Genomic DNA, 20237 nt, shown 5'->3' on the forward strand with positions numbered 1-20237 from the left:
CACCTGGGAATCACTGTCCAGAGAGTCTAACACAAAAGCAGACCAAGGAATCTCCATTTCAAAGATCTGCTAAGTGATTCTGACACACGACTAAGGACTGAAAACCACTGGTTGAGAATGTTCTTCTAAGGATTGCCAATGATGCCACATGAAGGACAATAGGCCATGTTAAGAAACGATGTAAACCCAGAAATGGACAGTGGTAAAGATGGCAGACAGTGAATGGGAGGCTGGCAAGATTCAGGAAAGGATGGAGATGGAAGACAGGTAGCTGGGTGGTGATCTGAGAAGTAAGCACCATCTGTCAGCTAGCCCATTCAAGGTGCCAGAGATTCTGGAGAGTTGGCAGAGCAGGATCAGCCAGACCAATCAGAGGGTTATTGTAAACTGAGGCTCATGAGATCAATTGTGCACAAACTTCCTCCAGAAACTAAAGGCCTTTAGAAGATGGCATTTTTGGATTCTCTTAGTCAGCTAGTTTAGTCTTAAAGGGCCTCTATCCCTTTGTTAATGACAGTCATATATAGGCCCCAAAAGAGAGGGGGAAAAAAACCACACCATTGCAGAAGATGAGACAAGAGAGAAATCAACAAACTTGCTACTTTTTTGGTTTAGGAGAAGGAATCATTAAGCTTCTTTTACTTACACCTAAGACAACTGACTTTCCCCCATCCGCATCCTGATAGTTAGAAATCACCCTATCAAACAGACTTCTCCGCAGATCCACACTGTGAATTGCCCTTGGCAATTTTGCAGAGCCAAGTGCTAGGTTCAATAGTATCTATTCAATATTTAGAATGTATTCATTGAGTGGATCGTACATGTTGAGGTGGTGCTTATTTCTTTGTACACTAGAGGCTACTTTTGTGGGATAGTTCTGTTTTCTACATAGCGCATAGTCGATATCTTGTGTTGATTGGAGCTAAGACTACACAGGGCCACTTGATCAACTGTTTTTTAAGAATTAATCAGTGGTTATTATCTTGTGCTATACACAACCTGAGCCTGTATCTGTGCTCAAAGCCTGACTTGACCACTTACTATGTGGCTTTTGGTATGTCCCAGAGCTTTAACTCTAGTTGAACACCTGAACTACCATGAAACTCTATTTTACTTATATTCAGAGTGAGGGCTCATACTTTCCATGGCAATGGGTTGTGTCAAAATTGTTTGGTGGACTAACATACCCCACACCATCCAATTCACTTCATCTTCATCACTACCACCCTAACATAAGCCATCATCTCTCACCTTCTCTCATCTAAACTACAATAGCCATTAAACTGGTCACTCACTATGCACTTGTGTTCCCTCTCAAAATCTGATAGTCATATACCAGGCAGAGTCATCCTTTCTAAATGCAGAGCTGATCATGTCAACTTACTTTCCCTTCTTCCAGAGCCTGTGCTTTAAAAGCTTCCCATAATTTTCAAAGACAAAACTCCTTACTATGGCCTTCAATACCCTGCAGGGTTCCTGTGCCTACCTCTCCCTCAAATTTCCTCCTGCATCCTGATTTTTCTAACAATCTGAGCATCAGCTACTTTTGAGATTTTAGTTCCTGCTAATTGCGGCCATGATTTAGGGTGTAGATACAGTTTCATGCTCATTCCCAACACTGGGCATTTGCACATGTTATTCCTTGTGTCTTTCATTTTTAGTAGTTACCATATTGTACTGTTATGTGCTTATTTTTATGATAATTTGGATGACACCTGTATTCCCAACTAGAATGTAAGTTTCACACATGTCAAGACTGTTTCTGTACCTCTGGGACCTAGCACAGTGCCTGGTATCTAATATACAGTCCATAAATACTTGCTTAGTGAACAAATGAAGACTCTGTATATAATCAACACCCATTTCCTTGTTAATCTTTCTCCTCCAACTTGCTACAACTTCAGCACATACCTAAGCAACCAGTGCTTGCAGGGAGGTCCATAGTCCACACCCATCTGGACAGATCCTCTGTGGGCATAATTCCATCTTCCAGACCTCCCTGGCCTCAAATGAGAATGTACTCATTTGGTGTCCTATCTCCTTAATATTCTAGTCTTGAAGAATCAGAGTAACTCTTCGAGAGTAATGCTTAACCTGTATCCAAGCTTCCAGAAATCATGTCTTAAATAAATTATCTTTTTATATGAGCAGGACTTCCCATGAAATGGAGGGTGGTGGGAAGGCATGGGATGGGGCCGTGTCATAGAACCTATCAGAAGCTATGGATCCTTTCTCTGTGTGGATCTTCAAACACACACAGACACACACAATTTTATATACACTTTTAGGGGATCATAGGGGATCTCTACCCATGAAGAACTGAGCTATTGGAGAATTTAATTTTAGGCTATGTTGTTGCTAAACCAGAAACCTGGCTTTGGATATTCATAATTATTGAAGTTGGGTGATGGGGACAAGGGAGTTCAATATACTATTATCTCTACTTTGTATATGTTTGAAATTTTCCATTATAAAGAGTTAAAAAGCTAAAGTGTCAGTCCAGCTTTTTTTTAAAGGAGAAGAAAACAGAAGCATGATTTTTATAAAGAAATATTTGACACCTCAAGACTTCTTTGAGTGGGAAATTGATCTTCCCATTCACCCAGGCTTAAAAGTTCAGCATCAACTTCAAATCTTCCATCTCTCTTGGCCCCTCAGTTAATCAGCTGCCAAGTCTTGCTAATTCTATCTCTGTAGTTCTTGCACTGCCTCTCGCCTCTCCATCCTCCCTGACACTGCGATTGTTCTACATTTCATTATGTCTCACCAAATCCACTGTAGAAAAATCTACTAACCTTGGATGCCAAACTTCCCTCCCAAACCTTTCACTGATCCCTCTCACTGAAAGTGACCTTTTTCCTCCTCTGGACATCATGAAGCTGATTGCAGTCTCCCTCCAAGTATACCAATTCATGTTCAAAATCTGTGTGTACATACCTTTACGGTACTTAACCTATTTTGAGTTACAGACCTTTTGAGAATCTGATGAACATTATAAACTCTCTTCCCATGTCACCTGCCACCCCCCAGAAAAATGCATGTAATATCCCAATCCAAACACACAAATACTTTTGTTTACAATTCTAAGAGCTCTATGCATCCCCGCCCCACCACCCCCCCACAAAGATTCCCCAGTTTTCAGATGCAGAGCACCACACACCCCGGCCCAGGTAATAAGCGCTCTAATTAGAGACATTTCAGGGTCACACAATGCCTTACTCACAGGCTCAGATTGTGAGTGGCTCCACACCAACATTCTCTTTATATATCATCCCTCTTATTTTTACATTTCTTCCCCCTTGAAGCACAAATGAAGTATTTATCTAATCTGGATTGGCAGCCAATGAATTTTCGTGATGACCACCAAAGGAACAAAGAAATGAGTCACAAAAAGGCAGCAACTTCTCTTGTTTCTCTTCTTTCCCACCCCCTTAAAACCCCATCTGAAAGTGATCACTCCTTTCTTCTGGACTGCATTGGACTGAACACTTTTCCCCCCAGATTACACTAAGTTGATCCTATGAAATCACTGTTAATCTACTATTTTTGACCTACAAAAATGGCAATATCGTATGGTCCAAACTGATTCTCATTTTTTTAAGAAATCTCATTACTGGAGTGTGAGATTTTGAGGTCAGGAATGGCTATTCTTCTCCCCACCTCAGATCCTGCATACAGTTGGTGCTCAGTGAGTATTTACAGAATGAATGATGTCTACTTATTAAGATGTCTCAAATTAAAATAAGACCTTTCACTTAAGGAGATGTTGGTGAATGGAATTTGAGTAAGGGTGTTTGACAACCCTTGACCCTTTTGGGAACCCCTTCATTGGAAAGATTTAAAAAAAGGTTTTATGAAAAACGTCAACAAAATATGCACCTACCACTTTTAGGTAATATAATGAAAACCCTGCTGGAGAAAGCAAAGAGGTGTTCCCTGCTGAGCAAATTGCATGCTTTACCACACAAATAATCCAACTCTGTATAAACTAGAGACAAGGAAGCACACACAGCAGCCAAAATTCCTCCCCTGTCCCTTGGATAGAAGTTCACACTGTCAGAGGCTTCTGAAATAAACTTTTAGCAGCTACTGAAGCAAAGGTATCTTGACTGGTATTTCTATCTTAAAAAAAAAAATCTACTAAGTAGCAGTACTTCCATGAAGAACATGAACCCTTTGTGAACCTAGCAGAGACCTGGTTGAATGTGCCCATATAAAAATTATCTAAAATTTTACAAAACACAAAATACATGGTTTTATTTGGGGGGGGAAGGGAAGAGTGGGCTTTGCAAGAAGACAATATATCTTTACAAAGAAATTTATACACATGGCAAATTTTGCTTTTTAGCACATTGGAGGAAGTGGTGTTTGCAAGGAGAAACAGTATTTGCTCCTAGAATCAATGACCGGAACCATTTTTTAAAATTCAAGATTAAAGCATTTTAAAATTTTGTTTCTTCACTGACAAAATGATGAAGAATATTCTCCCCAGTACTACATTACAGATTTGGGTGTTGTACTAAAAAGACTGATTTCATGAACCACAAGATATACCATACTTTTAATTGGCACAAAATTTGTATTCAGCAAAATGAACAAATCTTAAGCGGACAAGTCAATGATGCTTGATAAATTTATGCACTCAGGTAACTACCACCCTAATCAAGAGAGAGAACATTTCCATCGTCTCAGAAAGTGCTCTTGTGTCTCCTTCTAGTCATATTTCTACCCCACTTTGAAAACACCTGTTTTGATTTCTATCAGCATAGATTAGTTTTGTCAGTTCTAGAACTTCATAAAGTGAGTCATATAGTATTTATTCTTTTGTGTCTGGCTTCTTTTGGTCAACGCAGTGTTTGTGAGATTCACTAAGTTGTTCCATGCATTAATTATTCTTTTTTATTGCTGAGCAGTATTCCACTGTATGATTACTCCACAATTTGTTCATTCATTCATCAACTGATGGCCATTTGGGTTGATTCCACATTTGACTATTATGAATATTATTTTCTTAGTGATTTCTCTGAGAATTACAGTGAACGATTTATAATAATCTAGTTAGGATTACTACCAACTTGATTTCAATAGGATATAAAAACTTTGCTCCTATATAGCTCTTTCTTCCCCTTTATTGTTATTACAAATTACATTTTTTAACTTCTGTGCCCTTCAGTGTAGATTTATAATGACTGTTTTACATGGTTGTCTTTTAAGTAAGAAAAAGGAGGAATAAAAAATTTTAAAAATTATTAATACTGACTTTTATATTAACCTGTGTAGTTAGCTTTATCAGTGTTCTTTATTTCTTCATGTAGATTCAAGTTACTTTGTAGACTGAATAGTCCCTTTAGCATGTCTTTGAGGTTATGTCTACTAGGGACAAACTCACTTAGGTTTTCTAGTTTATCTTTACGAAGATAGTTTTACTGGATGAGAATGCTTAGTTAACAATTGTGTTTTTTTCTTTCAGCACTTTGAATATGTCATCCCACTGTTTCTGGCCTTAATAGTTTCTGATGAGAATTTACCTGTTAATCTCATTCAGGAACCCTTGTACATGATGAGTTGGTTTTTTCTTGCTGCTTTCAAAACTCTCTCTTAGGTTTTGGCTTTTGACAGTTTTATTATAATGTGTTTTACTGTGGATATTGTTAAGCTTATCCTACTTGGAGTTCATTGACCTTTTTGGATGTGTAGATTGATGTTTTTCATCAAATTGGGGAAGTTTTCAGCCATTATTTCTTCAAATATTCTTTCTGCCCCTTTCTTTCTATCCTTCTGGGCCTCCCATTGTGTATATGTTCATATGTTGGTATGGTTGGTGTTGTCCTCCAGTTGTCTTAGGCTCTTTTTATTTCATTTTTCTTCATTTTTTTTTCTTTTGGTTCCTCAGACTAGATAACCTCAATTGAACTCATATGTCAGGTTACATTTTCTAGTGAGTGCCTCTAGTGAATTTTTCATTTCAGTTATTGTACAATTTAACCCCAGAATTTCTATGTTTCTCTTTATAATTTCTATCTCTTGACTGAGATTCTCTATTTCATGAGATATTGTTCTCAGAGTTTCCTTCAGATTTTTTGTATGTGATTTCCTTTAGCTCTATAAACATATTTAAAATAGTTAAAGTCTTTGTGTAGTAAGTCCTATACCTAGGCTTCCTCAAGGACAATTTCTATTGATTGCCCTTTCCCCTATGTATTGGCTATACTTTCTTGTTTCTTTGCATGCCTCATAATTTTTTGTTGTTGAAAACTGGAAATTTTGAGAATTATAATGTGGCAACTCCAGAAATTAGATTCCTCCCTCCCCAGGGATTGTTGGTGCTGCTTTTTGTAGTAGTAATTGTTTGTTTGTTTGTTAGAGACTTTTCTGAACTAATTTTGTAAAGTGTGTATTCTTTGTTGTACATGGCCACTGAAGTCTCTGTTCCTTCAGGTTAGTGGTCAACCAGTGATTGTACAGAAATTTCTTTAAAGACTGGAACTAAAAAAAAATCTCCTAGTCTTTGCAGATGGGCACTGTGTGTGTGTATGTTTCAGAATACGCCCTCAACACTCAGCCAGGCAATTTACAACTCTGCCTTATCTTTCACTTTCTGTTTGTACAGAGCCTGAAAGTCAGACAGAGGGGAGAGCTGAGGGCTTTCTCAGGTCTTTTATGAGCATATACACAGCCCTTTGTGGATTTGTTTATTTCTCCCTTTACTTATGTCAGCTTTAGCTGAAGCAATATTTTTAGCTACAAAAACAAATTTAGTTGTCATGTCTTTCCTATATAGTAACACTTTTATAGTATGAAATTTCCCTCTTTATCTCAAGTTATACTTGTTAGTCTAATAATAACAAAGACATACAAGCTTTCTTATGTTTATTGTTTGTACCATATAACTTTTTCTATACTTTTATTTTCAACCTGTGTCATAATATCAAAACACAATGCCTGTAATAGCATAGATAAAGTCACTTAAAAAAAACAGTCTGTAAATCTTGGCCTTTCAGTTGGAGAGATTAGCCTACTTACATGTAAAATAGTTTATTGATATGGTTGGGTTTAAGTCTACTATTTTGCTTTTCAATTTGTTTTCTACCATTCCCATTTGAGTTTTTTGTTTCTCTATTTCTCCTTTCCTGTCTTCTTTTGGGTTAATTAATTTTTTTAAGTTTTCCATTTAAGTTCCTCTTATGGCTTTTAACTTTGACTTTTTGTATTATTTTTAGTGTGTGCTTTAGGAATTACAATATGTATCCTTAATATTTCAAAGTCTACTTAGAGTTAATAATATAAAAAGAGTAATTTTCAAGATGTTCTATGTACTTTGTTTTTGGGAAATTTGATTATGAAGAGCCTTGGGTTTTTTTGTTTTATGTATTTATACTTCTTGGGGGTTCACTAAGCTTCTTAAGCTTCTTAGATTAGTATATTGATGCTTTTCATCAGATTTGGAAAATTTTCAGGATTTTGACTTCAAATGCTTATTTTGCTCCATTCTCTCTCTCCTCTCCTTCTGGGAATCCAAATACATGTATGTTAGATGGTGCAGTTTTATTTGCTTGAGGTATTAGATCAGGAATAGGCAAACTATTGCCTCCTGGACAAATCTGGCCTGTTTTTATAGGGCCCTCTAGCTAAAAATGGGAACTAAGAATGGTTTTTGTATTTGTAAAAGTTTATATAAAGCAAAAAGGAAAACAAAGAGGACTGTGCAACAGAGACTGTATTGTAAAGTCTTAATTATTTATTGCACTATCTGGTCCTGTACACAAAAACATTCCTGTCTCCTGTGTTAAGGATGGAGTTTGTGGTTGCTATAGTGATTGGAATTTGAGGGAGGCAATCTTGAAAAGAGGAAACCATACATGGGTGGAGCTTGCAAATCTGCTTATCAACTCCCCTCTACCTCCATGATGCTCAGGCTGGGAATTGGTCTCAGGGGAAAAGATGTATGAAGGTGGTCCTCAAACAGTATGATTTCCTTTCTTCAAGGGTCAAAAAACCCTACAATTTCTGAAGGCTTTGTTTACCCTCCCGTTCCTTCAAATAGCAGTTATTTTTATGTTTTCTTTTCCAGAGTTTATAATTGTAATGTATGGGAGTTTTAGTTGATATAAGCCTCTCTTCCATCACCAGAACTCGCCAGACTCATGTTTAATAGCATATGAATTATAATAAAGCAATGAACAAATGGGCAAATTGATGGACATTAACACTTAACACTCAGTTTGTTTACCCAGGTGTTTTATTATAGATTCTGGGCTACACCTTCTCACCTTACCAAAGGGAGCATCTTCTAATTTGCACAAGTGTCTATGTACTAAAACTATTAAAATCATCAGGATAAGGCTATGCCCCAAATATTCATATTTAGTAATTCTACCTCCAAGTCATAGAATCAGAATGTTGGAATGGACCTCAGAAGATACACCCAATATAGAAATCTACCTCACAACATCCCAGATAGGTGGGCATTCAGACTCTGATTAAACTCCAAGAATTAAAAGCATTACACTTTTTATATTTTCTATAATATATCAATGCCCTTTGATTCCAAATACTTCTTCCACATTACGAGGTGGCTTATGTAATTAGACTCGAGATTTAACAACTGCTGACTTGTGAATCAAAGCCAGTCTTTTCCCACCTCTGTTGGAATTAGGTTAGTTCTCACCCATGGACTAGACTATGGAGACAGCTTAAAGAAAAAGTGAATGGTGCCCAGAAATTCATGTACATGTTTGAGGGCTGTTCTAAGTTCCTAGCTAAATCCCTCCAGGTAATCTTTACTTTTTTAAATTAAAAAAAAAATATTTATTTATATTTTTGGCTGCATCGGGTCTTAGTTGCAGCACCAGGATCTTTCATTGCAGCGCGTGGGCTTCTCTCTAGTTGTGGTGTGTGGGCTCCAGAGCGTGCGGGCTCAGTAGTTGCAGCACACTTGCTCTCTAGTTGTGACGTGGGGGCTCCAGAGCATGTGGGATCTGTAGTTGTGGCGTGCGGGCTCTCTAGTTGTGTCGCGTGGGCTCAGTAGTTGCAGCGCGTGGGCTTAGTTGTCCCATGTAGGATGTTAGTTCCCTGACCAGGGATCGGACCCACATCCCCTGCATTGGAAGGTGGATTCTTAACCACCTTCCATGTAATCTTTAGACTGAGGAAGCAACTCACACTGGATGCCCAGGGAAGGCAACAGAAGCATTATTTTTCTGATGTACCTTTCTCCGGTTTAACAATCGGCTGAAGCACTTGTGATATGTGGGAAGCCAGAGATATCCACTTATAAAGACATTCTACAATAGACATACCAATTAAGGTGTGGCAAATGCACTCTTCAAAGACTTTTGCAAGATAGCTCTGATCTTCCTTTTCAGCCAACTGAGTTTGTAATACACGGAAGAGATTCAAATTAAAATAAATATTTCCAACATGAATTGGTCCTTTCAATGGAAACCTTTTAACCACTTGACAAGATGCAGGCCATGAACTTTACTTATCTTGCATTTCTATCTACCTACTGCTACCCATATAATTTAATGGGGGAAAATGGCCATCAAGTAATAATTTGTGGCCATAATTTCATGTACAGGTTCATGCTGTTGCTCTGGTATTATAATTTTACAGATAAATAAAAACTACATCTTAATATTTGTTCTCTAATTTCATTGCAAGATATAGGGAAGTCATTAGTCATATGAAGATTTACAGCTTGAAAATATAGTTTCCAGCTAAGGCAGTTTATCACCCATAAGAAATATAGGGAAGCATATGAACTATTTTTATCTGTGTTAATTACCATGCTATCTTATTTCCACTTTCCATTTATATACTTGAAAGATTTGCTTTGCTTGTCCACAATCTCACTCTATTTTCTGTATCTACAAATATCTCAGGGATATTCAGGCCCTATATTCCTCAAGTGAGAAATTCAAAGATAAGAGAGTCTTTGGTTAAAAAGAAAACACCTAACTCATATTTTTGAGGTGGGGGAGATAGAATTCAATCATAGATCTTAGATTTAAAATACCCTAAATGTACCATTTCTAGGTTATATACCAGGTAAACTTTTATGCTTCTTAAGTTTCTTTTCTTTCCAAAAAGGGTGTGTGTGTGTGTGTGTGAGAGAGAGAGAGAGAGAAAGAGAGACAGAGAGAGCGCTAGCAAGAGAGGTTTTTGTGTCTTGCTAAATACCATATTTTAGGTATAAATGCTAAAACCATAAATGTCTCATAAATTATTTTTCTAAAGTGGGAGGAAATCAGGTTGACTTGAACTTGTATGTGCACGTAAGTGTGTGTGTCAGGGCCAGATCAAATAGGTATTTGAACCATTTCTTTTATAAGTGCCATCTGCAAAACTCATATGATGCTTTGCAAATGAAAGAGAACAAATAAACAATCCTGCTCTTCAAGAATCAAACCACTCCTCATAGCACTACTTTAGCAAGCCTTTGTTTGCATTTCAAGGTGGGAGGTGGGGGAAGGGAGTAGGTTCCCGATCCCAATGGCCACCACCAAAGGAAATAAAATTATTTTAACAATTACCAAAATACTGCATCTTCTTAAATTTGTTCTCAATGCTCAGTTTCACACTGACTTGGCTCCACTGCTAGAACTTTGTAAGATTCATTCTCACCATTTGCTTTGTGAATGAAGTTCATGGAGCAGCAGTGAAGACAATTTTCTTGGGGTTCAGTGGGACTGTTGACCCCAACTATTAGAATATTGGAGATTCTCTCCAGTCACACACAACTTGACCCTCCTCCGACACACATACACACTCTGGGAATTAGAAAGAGAAGGATTATGTGTGAGAACGGCGTCATTTACTACCAAGCTTCCCTAACTTTATAGAAATGGTTACTTCCTGAGCAGCTCCTGTAAGATTTGAGGCCCAGAGATCGACCAAGTGGGCTAATTATTAGTTGCCTACATACTGATTCAAAGTTCTGCTAATTCTCAAAGGAATATGTGCAGAGAATTGACAAGAAACGTCAAAACTCCATTAAATGCATTATTAATGGCAACTAAACCTTCTGTGCTTATAAGAATGCACCCCAAATATTAGTCAGTGTTGACTGGAAAAAAATACACCACCTAAAAATTGAGAATTATGTTTTTTCTGGCGGGCTTTATAAGGATTTAAGCCTGGGAGACAGCCCCTCAGGTAGCTCTGAGGAACTGCTCCAAAGAGCTAAGGGAGAAGAAGGGATATATAGGAGTTTTTGCAACAAAAACCAGGCAGTCAGAACATCAAATGATTACTATTAATTAAAGAAAACCAGACATCTCAAGTTAATGAATTTAGCACTTTTCTATATATGGGAAGATGCAAGAGCCTGTGCTCATTGAAATCAATCCTTTCATATGCACTTTAACTATCTAAGGCCAGTGTCCTGCTTTTCTCCATCCTGAATCCCCTCTGGGTGCACAGTTAGGGGTGACTGCAGTGTCTGAGGGCTTGATGGCTGCAACATCCTTTGTTTACTGATATGGCAGGTGACATTCTTTGTCCACAGTGCCTCATAGACTTGATCAATGTTTAGGAGGCATTTTTGACATTCCTCATCCACATCACCCAGAAAATCACCAGTTGTTGAACATTATCTGAATGTCCTAGTCTATACTTACCATGTTGGGTATAAGCTAAACACTCTTGTCTGCCTAAGGAAATACTGCTCTTTTTCCCCAACAACGTGCGTATATGAGAACCAGGTCATACTTGCATTACAGGGAATAAGAGGGACTAGACATCTATTTACTTCCTAGTTGAAAAGGACAAGGGTTTCCCTTGCTTGAGGTCCAAAATATTTAGCTAGGATGAAGGCTTACTTAATAAAAAGAATGTTGATTTATGCCATTTTAATGATAGTCTTCAGCTGAATAGCCTTCTGATATGAACCATTCACACATTGGCTGGCATTTAAAATAGATGAAGATGAACAATAAATAGACCTTTATATTATTTCTTCCAGGGTGTGAATAAAACTAAGTGTTTTGGGCACATTTATATACAAAAAATTTAGTGGATCTCACAGCATTATTAACATATAAAGCTCTTAGTGCCTGGTTTCTCACTCAAATATGTGCTGCATTTCACCACAGGCACTGAAAAATCTGCTACGTTTTACAGACCAGGCAGGCATCAGAACAGCAACAATAAGGTTTTTTTTTCTATTTGGGTTGCACTTGTGTGTCTCTCAACTGTCATTAAGAATTTACCCACTAATATCTGTTTTCATTGCCTATAGATTTCTTTCTTGGTCTGCTCACCCAAAGTAGTTAATCAAATTATTTTTACAGTTAAACAATGCTAGATTTTTTTTAAAAAGTGTAACTTAGTGACCAGATGTGAAAAGAAACTCTGCCTCCCCCATTTAAAAAGGATTTAGTGAATACTTTTAAGATACCTAAGTAATTTATATAACTTTCACCCAGATATCCAATGTCTAAGAATTCATCCTAAGAAAATAATCATCGTTGTACACAAAATATATCCACAAAGTGCTCATCTCAGTGTTATTTTCAATATCACAAGATTTTAAAACAAGCTAAATGCATTGGGATTAAAGAAATAAAGGTGTAAACGCCTGATAGAATACTGTTACATGCATAAACACATACACAAAACTTATATTAGTTCACAAGGGTTCCCTCTAAGTGGAAGAATTTTGAGTGATTTCTGTTTTATTTTAAAATTTCCCCCAAATAACAATGATTTACTTAGCTCAAGAATATACAGGCCAACAATTTGGGCTGTTTTCATCTGGGGGCTTCTGCAGATCTGAGTCAGGCTCAGCAGATCTTTGCTGTGGCCCATGCATGTGTCTGTGATTGGCTGCTGGGTTGGCTGGTGACTGGTTAGCTGTCTGGTGGCTGATTGACTGTCTGCTGAGATGTGGTCTTGTAACCTCCAGTAGTCTAGCCCAGGCTCATTCACATCCTGGTAACGTTCCAGGCTTGACAAATCCATAAGTACTAATGCACAGGTGCTTTTCAAGCTATTGCTGCTGCTGCTTCTTTTTTTCTTTAAATATTTTAAATTGTGATTAAAAAAAACCCATAAAATTTATGCTCTTAACCATTTTTATGTGTACAGCTCAGTAGTGTCAACTACATTCACAGATCTCTGGAACTTTTTGTGCAAGAGATCTCTAGAACTTTTTCATTTTACAAAACTAAACCTCTATATCCATTGAACAACAACTCCCCATTTTCCCCTCCTTCCAGCCCCTGGTAACCACCCTTTTCTGTTTCCATGAGTTTAACTACTTTAGATATTTCATATAAGTGAAATCATACAGTATTTGTCTTTTTGTCACTGAATTATTTTACTTAGTATAATGCTGCTCTCAAGGTTCATCCATGTTGTAGCACGGGACAGGATTTCCTTTTTTAAAGCCGAATAGTAGTTTGTTGTATGTATATACCACATTTCCTTTATTTGTTCATACACTGATGGACATTTGGGTTGCTTCTGCCTCTTGGCTATTGTGAATAATGCTGCAATGAACATGTGTGTGTAAAAATCTCTTTGAGATCCTGCTTTCAATTCTTTTGGATAAATACCAAGAAATAGTACTGCTAGATCATATGGTAATTCCATTTTTAATTTTTGAGGAAACTTCATACTATTTTCCATAACACTGCACCATTTCACATTCCCACCAATACTGCACAAGGGTTTCAATTTCTCCACATCCTCACCAACACTTATTATTTCCTGTTTTTTTTTTTATAGTGGTTATCCTAATAGATATGAGGTGATATCTCATTACAGTTTTGATTCATGTTTTCCTGATGATCGGTGATGTTGAGCATATTTTCATGTATTTGTTGGCTATTTGTCTACCTTCTTTGGAGAACTATCTAGTCAAGGTCTTTGCCTCTGTTTTTCTCTTTGTGGTTTTCCATATATTTAATTTTTTTTGCAGTGAGCACTTATTAACTTTTATATTGAAGGTGTTATTGGGAATAATAGTAATAATAATTTAACAAAATGTATCAAGCAAGTTGTTGCAATAAGTAGATGGGCCACTCTTGACTGGCTAATTGAGGTAACCTATGGGTGGGGCCCTTGTTTAGGATTAAACACTTGAAAAACACTTAAAGAGGCAACTTTATTCCAAACCAAGGCCCCTCTATCTTTTGTGGATCAATTAGCTCGGGTGACATAAAGCAGGGCAGGCAGAGGGTTAAGCAAGTCAAGCTGAGCTGGCAATGCAGCCATGAAGCAGTAACAGCCTGTGCCCAAAGCCCGTGTGGGATGCTTGGTGATCTTGCATACAAAATCTTGATCTGGATACTGCAAATGATTGTTCTCTTAGGGATTTTGATATTTAGAAGGGAACTTTATTATGTAATTAAGGTTTATGGCTTTTATCTAGCCAATTCAGAAGGGGTAACTAGCTAAATCACCAATAATTTTGTAATCTGGGTTTTAAGAAATGCTCTGTAAGCATTTTAGGGGCCAACTTTGTATAAAATAAAGATAAGCAAAGAAAAGCGCATAACAAGGTTTTAACTTTAAAATTCCAGTCAAAAATTTAAAGCTTGAGTTAAATGATGGGTGTCAATGAAGTGGATTTCCCAAATGTCTGCACAGGTAACAGTACTAGCGAACCTTGCTGGATGGAATTATTGCCCTGAAAGGAAATAATGGGGAATGATGGCATTTGAATCTCTTAATTGGAATGCAAGTTATGATTATTTTCTTGGATGATAGGCTAATGTGATAGCAGAGTGATTTGGCCAGGTGTACACATTTATTCTGCAGAAGCAAATGCAAACTGGACATCCAAGTAATTATGGGGAAGAGATACTGGGTTTAATGAGCCAATCACATATATGAATAGTTCTATTCCTGCTTCTGAACTCCTCCTTTATTGAAATCCTAGAGAGCACGCATGTCTAAGACCCACACTCAGTCTTATTACACTACAAATCTTTTCCTATAATGTTCTGCCCCTCACCCTCAGTATCATCTAATTTTCAGTACCTCTCTCTTTCTTTGTGTTATTGTTCCATTTCTCTCTTCTTTCATGTTCTAATACTTGACCGAAACCGCATCTTGGATCACATTATGTTGTCTCACTGTCCACCTCCTCAGCATTTCACAGTGGTTTTCTTTTTTGACCTGATAAGCAGCATTTTATGATGAGCTTATTATCTTACAGCTGAAATTTTCGATCTCATTTTCAATCATTCCCTGCCATTTTGACTACATCATGTCTCCACTCCTGTGTTTTAGATCAGCAGGCTTGATTTGGTATATTATAGTGTCCTTCTACCTACAACATTAATATTACTCACCTCCTCTTCCTCCTGACTTATTTCCTTTGGGACAAGTCCATCTAATTATCCAGTCTTGTCTCTTGCTTTCTGTACCACAATGCTCCCTGCCTCCTAAGATCAGTGTCCTACTTCCTTTCTTGAAAGATTAGTTTTCTTTTTTTTTTTTTTTCTAGCCACAGAGCTTTGCTTCACATTATTATATGGTTCACTCTCGTCCTCACTAAGCCTCCCATCTCTAGTCACTGCTTATGGATCACAGTATTCTATTAGTTTCTGATGATTTTTTAGCCTTCTTCTCCCCCTCCTTCAGCTTACATAAAGCAAAATACTCCTTAAGGATATTTTCTTCTTACTGTTCCAAAGTAAGAATGAACAAACATTCAATAATCTCTCACTCTATAACTGTTCTCCACTCCTCCCACCCCCACCCCCTCCAATTCAGGTCTCTCTTTTCCTCTGGTGAATTCAATCTGTCATATGTTTATTCAGTACATTTCCACATTCAAAGCATTTAAGAAGCTAATTAATCCTTGGAGTACCCTTCTGGGGTGCGCACCCAGGCTACAGAGGTAGTTGACATTAAGGGTGGGAGCAAAGCCCAAGAGTTTCTGTTTTCCAAGTCACTGTTCAGACTATGTTTTCTTTCGCTCTCTCTCTCCACAATTGAAATAGATACCATCATGAATAAATTACTTGGATTTAATTTACAAGGAAGCTGCCAGAAATTGTGTGACCTTCCCGATACCCCAGATTTCTCTAATCAAACCCATGTTAGTCCTCTGTGAGCTGCTTGGGAGCAGCTGGGAGTCAAACGACAGAACAAGACTAATGCATATCGTATATATTTTTTTCTCCTTCATGCAGAAAGACAGAATTATTCACCCAAATCTGTCATCACAAGTCACTTCCAAGAATACGGTAAGGAGATCCTGTATGAGGTGGGGGGGATGAACGTACAAGTCTGGAAAGGGGGGTGATGATAAAACAAAAGGAGGACTAAATCAGTGCATAGAGTTGTGTTGCTGTGGTTGACCACATTATTACAAAGACACAATGGGATAGGAGAAAGAGCTCCCTTATCCTCAACTCATACCAAGATCCCTTTTTGAAAATATACTCTTTTCAGCCCTATGGCTTATATGCTATATGCGGCCATTTGGGATTTATAGTTTGGCTTTTAAGGAGCAAAACAAGTTATTGTTTGCCGAATCACTGTTTTATCTGGCTATTATTATTATGTTACCAAGAAGTAAGGCAGGGCTTTTGTATAATGAGGAAAAATTACTAGCAATTAAATGACTTTCTTCTTTTTTCAGTTCAAAGGCAAAAGGTAATTGTTTAACCATTACACCTAAATTATGGAGACCACTGGTGATCATTAATAAATAAAACTGTAAGTACAACTGCACACTGAAGAAACCAGCTCAGTCAACACTTTCTTGATCAAGTAAAAATACAACAATCTTAAACATATTAGATTCTCTTTAATTCCTATTGCCTTGCCCTGCAATAGTGAACACTGCTGTTCAATCTTAGGTGAAATACAGTAATGGTTGTAAGAAGAGCTTGGTTAACTGAAACTTTTCCTGTTGACACACACTATTCATAGAAGACTAGACTATTTCCTCTTGAGAGGTAGACTTATTACGGTCCTTATTGAAAGATGCAGGAAATCTGCCACAGCCATTTTGGTGCAATTGTTTTATTTTTTTAAATTTTTATTGGAGTATAGTTGATGGTGTAATTGTTTTAAACTAACTTAGGTCAGAGTCATAGGTGTAGAAAACAAACTTATGGTTACCAAGGGGGGAAGGGGGAGGGGGGGATGAATTGGGAGATTGGGATTGACATATATACTATGTATAAAATATTAGATAACTAATGAGAACCTACTGTATAGCACAGGGAACTCTACTCAATGCTCTGTGGTGACCTAAATGGGAAGGGAATCTAAAAAAGAGAGGATATATGTACATGTATAACTGATTCACTTTGCTGTACAGCAGAAACTAACCCAACATTGTAAAGCAACTATACTCCAATTAAAAAAAAAAAAAAACAAATTAACTGAGGTCAAATAGTCGTCCCAATATGTAAAAAAATTTAATTGTCTTCCTAGTAACCATCAAGTAGTACCTATAACAAATACCCTGATCATATACCATCATTCCTGGGGCTTATTTCATATTAATAGTTATTATAAGAGCAACAACAACTACAGCTAACATTTATGTGCTTAAGTGCCAGGCAAATAAGTGTCATGACTGATCTTATACTTGGCACATGTTATCTCATTTAACATTCATTTGTCCACATTTGCAGATGCGGTAACTAAGGTTGAGGGATGAAGTGACTTGACAAAAGTGGTCTATTTAGGAAATGGCGGAGCTAGAAAGTAACATTGGAGAGCTTGTTCTTGACTACTTACTTACTTTGTTTGGGCTTCTATAACAAAATAACAGAGACTGGGTAGCTTATAAACATCAGAAATGTATTTCTCACAGTTCTAGAGGCTGGGAAGTCCAAGATCAAAGCGCTAGCAGATCTGTGCTTGGTGAGGGCCTGCCTTTTCACAGATAGTACCTTCTCTCTGTGTCCTCACATGGTGGAAGGGGCAAGTGAGCTCTCTGGGGCCTCTGGGGCATTAATCTCATGTCCTTATAAAAGGTCATGAGACCCTCACGACTCAACCACCTCCCAAAGGCCTCACATCCTAATACTATGCCCCCTCGGGGGTTAGGGTTTCAATGTATGAATTTTGAGGCGACACATTCAGATCATAGCAACTGCTATACTATATCACCTCATCCCAGGTTTAGGCATGGGAGAAGATCCAGAGTTTTTGTTTTTTTTTTTAAGTCTTTTTTTTTTTTAATTTATTTTTTGGCTGCATTGGGTCTTCGTTGCTGCATGCAGGCTTTCTCTAGTCATGGAGAGCAGGGGCTACTCTTCGTTGCGGTGCACAGGCTTCTCATTGCAGTGACTTCTCTTGTTGCGGAGCATGGGCTCTAGGTGCATGGGCTTCAGTAGTTGCAGTGCGTAGGCTACGTAGTTGTGGCTCGCAGGCTCTAGAGCGCAGGCTCAGTAGCTGTGGCGCACGGGCTTAGTTGTTCCGCAGCCTGTGGGATCTTCCCGGACCAGGGATGAAACCTGTGTCCCCTGCATTGGCAGGCGGATTCATAACCACTGCACCACCAGGGAAGTCCCCAGAGTTTTGTTTTAAAAGCTTACTTGCTAATAAAACTTTCTTTAAAGCACATAATTTAATGATTTTCTTTTTAGGACACATGACAGTGTCCCCAAGTAAAACAAACACAGAACAACAACAACAACAATGAAAAATATGGAATACCACCATTTCAAATTGCCATGGATTCTCATCAATTTTCTTCTTTCTCAAGGTTCAAATCTTCACATCTACCTGGTAATGATGATTGGAAAACAAATGTAGTTCAAGAAATGTTACTCAAAGTATCTCCTTGTTAGGAGAATACTATTTATAAATTCAACAAAAGAGTAGTGACTTATTTACGGTTCACTATTTACCCAGATGGGACGAGTACGTTCTATCTATCTCCTGTCCCCCTGGGGTGAGCTATAGAAATCTCACCATCAATGCAAAACAGAACAAAACAAATCAATGTCTTGCACTGATTAAGGAAGCACCGACAGCTTCCACTGAATTCCACCCTCCTGGAGCACAGATTTTCCAAGGCTGTTCTCTCATCTCCTCCACCCCTTTTCATTTCCATAAAGCTAGCATTCATTAATTTCTGATTTTTTTCAACAGTGTTATTTGTGTGTGTGTGTGTATTAAATGCGTAAATGAGTTGTCAAGAAAGTAAGGAATATGCAGAGGAGGCAAAACAAAAACAAAAACAGGAACCCAGAGAAGTAAGCTTGCTTTTGCTCGGAGAACATTAACAAAACCGTGAATTTGAGCTTTCAGCTTTTTATGACCTTGTGGGGTGTAGGGGATTAGAGATAAAGACCAGAGTCAGAGCTCCCTCGTCTGAGCAGTTAAAGGCGTGGCGGATAGCTGGCGCCGCTGGACGGGCACAGGGATGCGTCGGTCACTGCCGCCGGGATGGTCCCCGGGTACCACCGCCGCCGCTCCGGCCCAAGAGCCAAACACCATGGAGACCTTGGATCCTGACCCCCCCAGGATGCTGAGCCCACCAGAACTGGAGGCGAGCTTGAGCTTGGGAGTGACCAACAAACGCTTGGATCGAAGGGGGCCTTTGGGTTTCAGCATCCTGTTAAGACTTTTTACCCATTTCTAAGCGTCAAGAGTATCTGCAGAGTTCGTGCGAGAAGGTGCTGGCTAGTTTCCCTGCGCAAGCCACCATTCACTTCTGCAGCGATGAGTCAGATTCAGATGAGGAGCAAGAGGAAGAAACCCTTCAGTGCCAGAAGGCTGGAGGCGGCCCAGGAGGAAAGGGCAGAGACAGGCTGACAAACCCAGGACGGCAACCCGGAGACCATGGCGGCCTCGGTGGTAAGGGTCTGCTCCCCGGCCCTGACTCTCCGGGGGTGGTGCGTGACCCTCATCCAAATAAGCCTGTCTCTCCTTCACCAGACCCACCTCACATGTGCCCTGGGGGACAGCCCTTGGGGACAGCCGTGCCAGGACACTTTGCGTTTCCACTGGGTGTACAAGAACTTGACTGTCTCTGGCCAGCACCCCACTCTTGGCAAAGACTCAGCTTTTACTCGTCCTTCTCCTGGTGATTTTTTGAGCCTCATTTATACCTTTGAGAAAGGATTCTAGGACCAAGAAAAGGTTTGAGTCCACATGGGTTGTTATCGGGTGGGCCAACTTTCGAAGCACGTTCGTTCAGCAATGTCACTGTGCCGATCAAACGACAAATTATTCCATGTCAATTAATAACCCACCCACACCCACGCCTCTCACTTAACCTGAGAATTCTTCTTTAGCTATTTCCACTTTCG

At 38.6% G+C, this 20237-nt stretch overlaps 1 pseudogene; it reads left to right on the forward strand.

The window, feature by feature from the left end:
* The first annotated feature begins 208 nt into the window (after window positions 1-208).
* On the forward strand, window positions 209-20015 carry LOC133081841 (protein ripply3-like; annotated as a pseudogene).
* Window positions 20016-20237: the final 222 nt, after the last annotated feature.

The sequence above is a fragment of the Eubalaena glacialis genome, chromosome X (assembly GCF_028564815.1).
Source record: "Eubalaena glacialis isolate mEubGla1 chromosome X, mEubGla1.1.hap2.+ XY, whole genome shotgun sequence".
In the NCBI taxonomy this organism is placed as follows: domain Eukaryota; kingdom Metazoa; phylum Chordata; class Mammalia; order Artiodactyla; family Balaenidae; genus Eubalaena; species Eubalaena glacialis.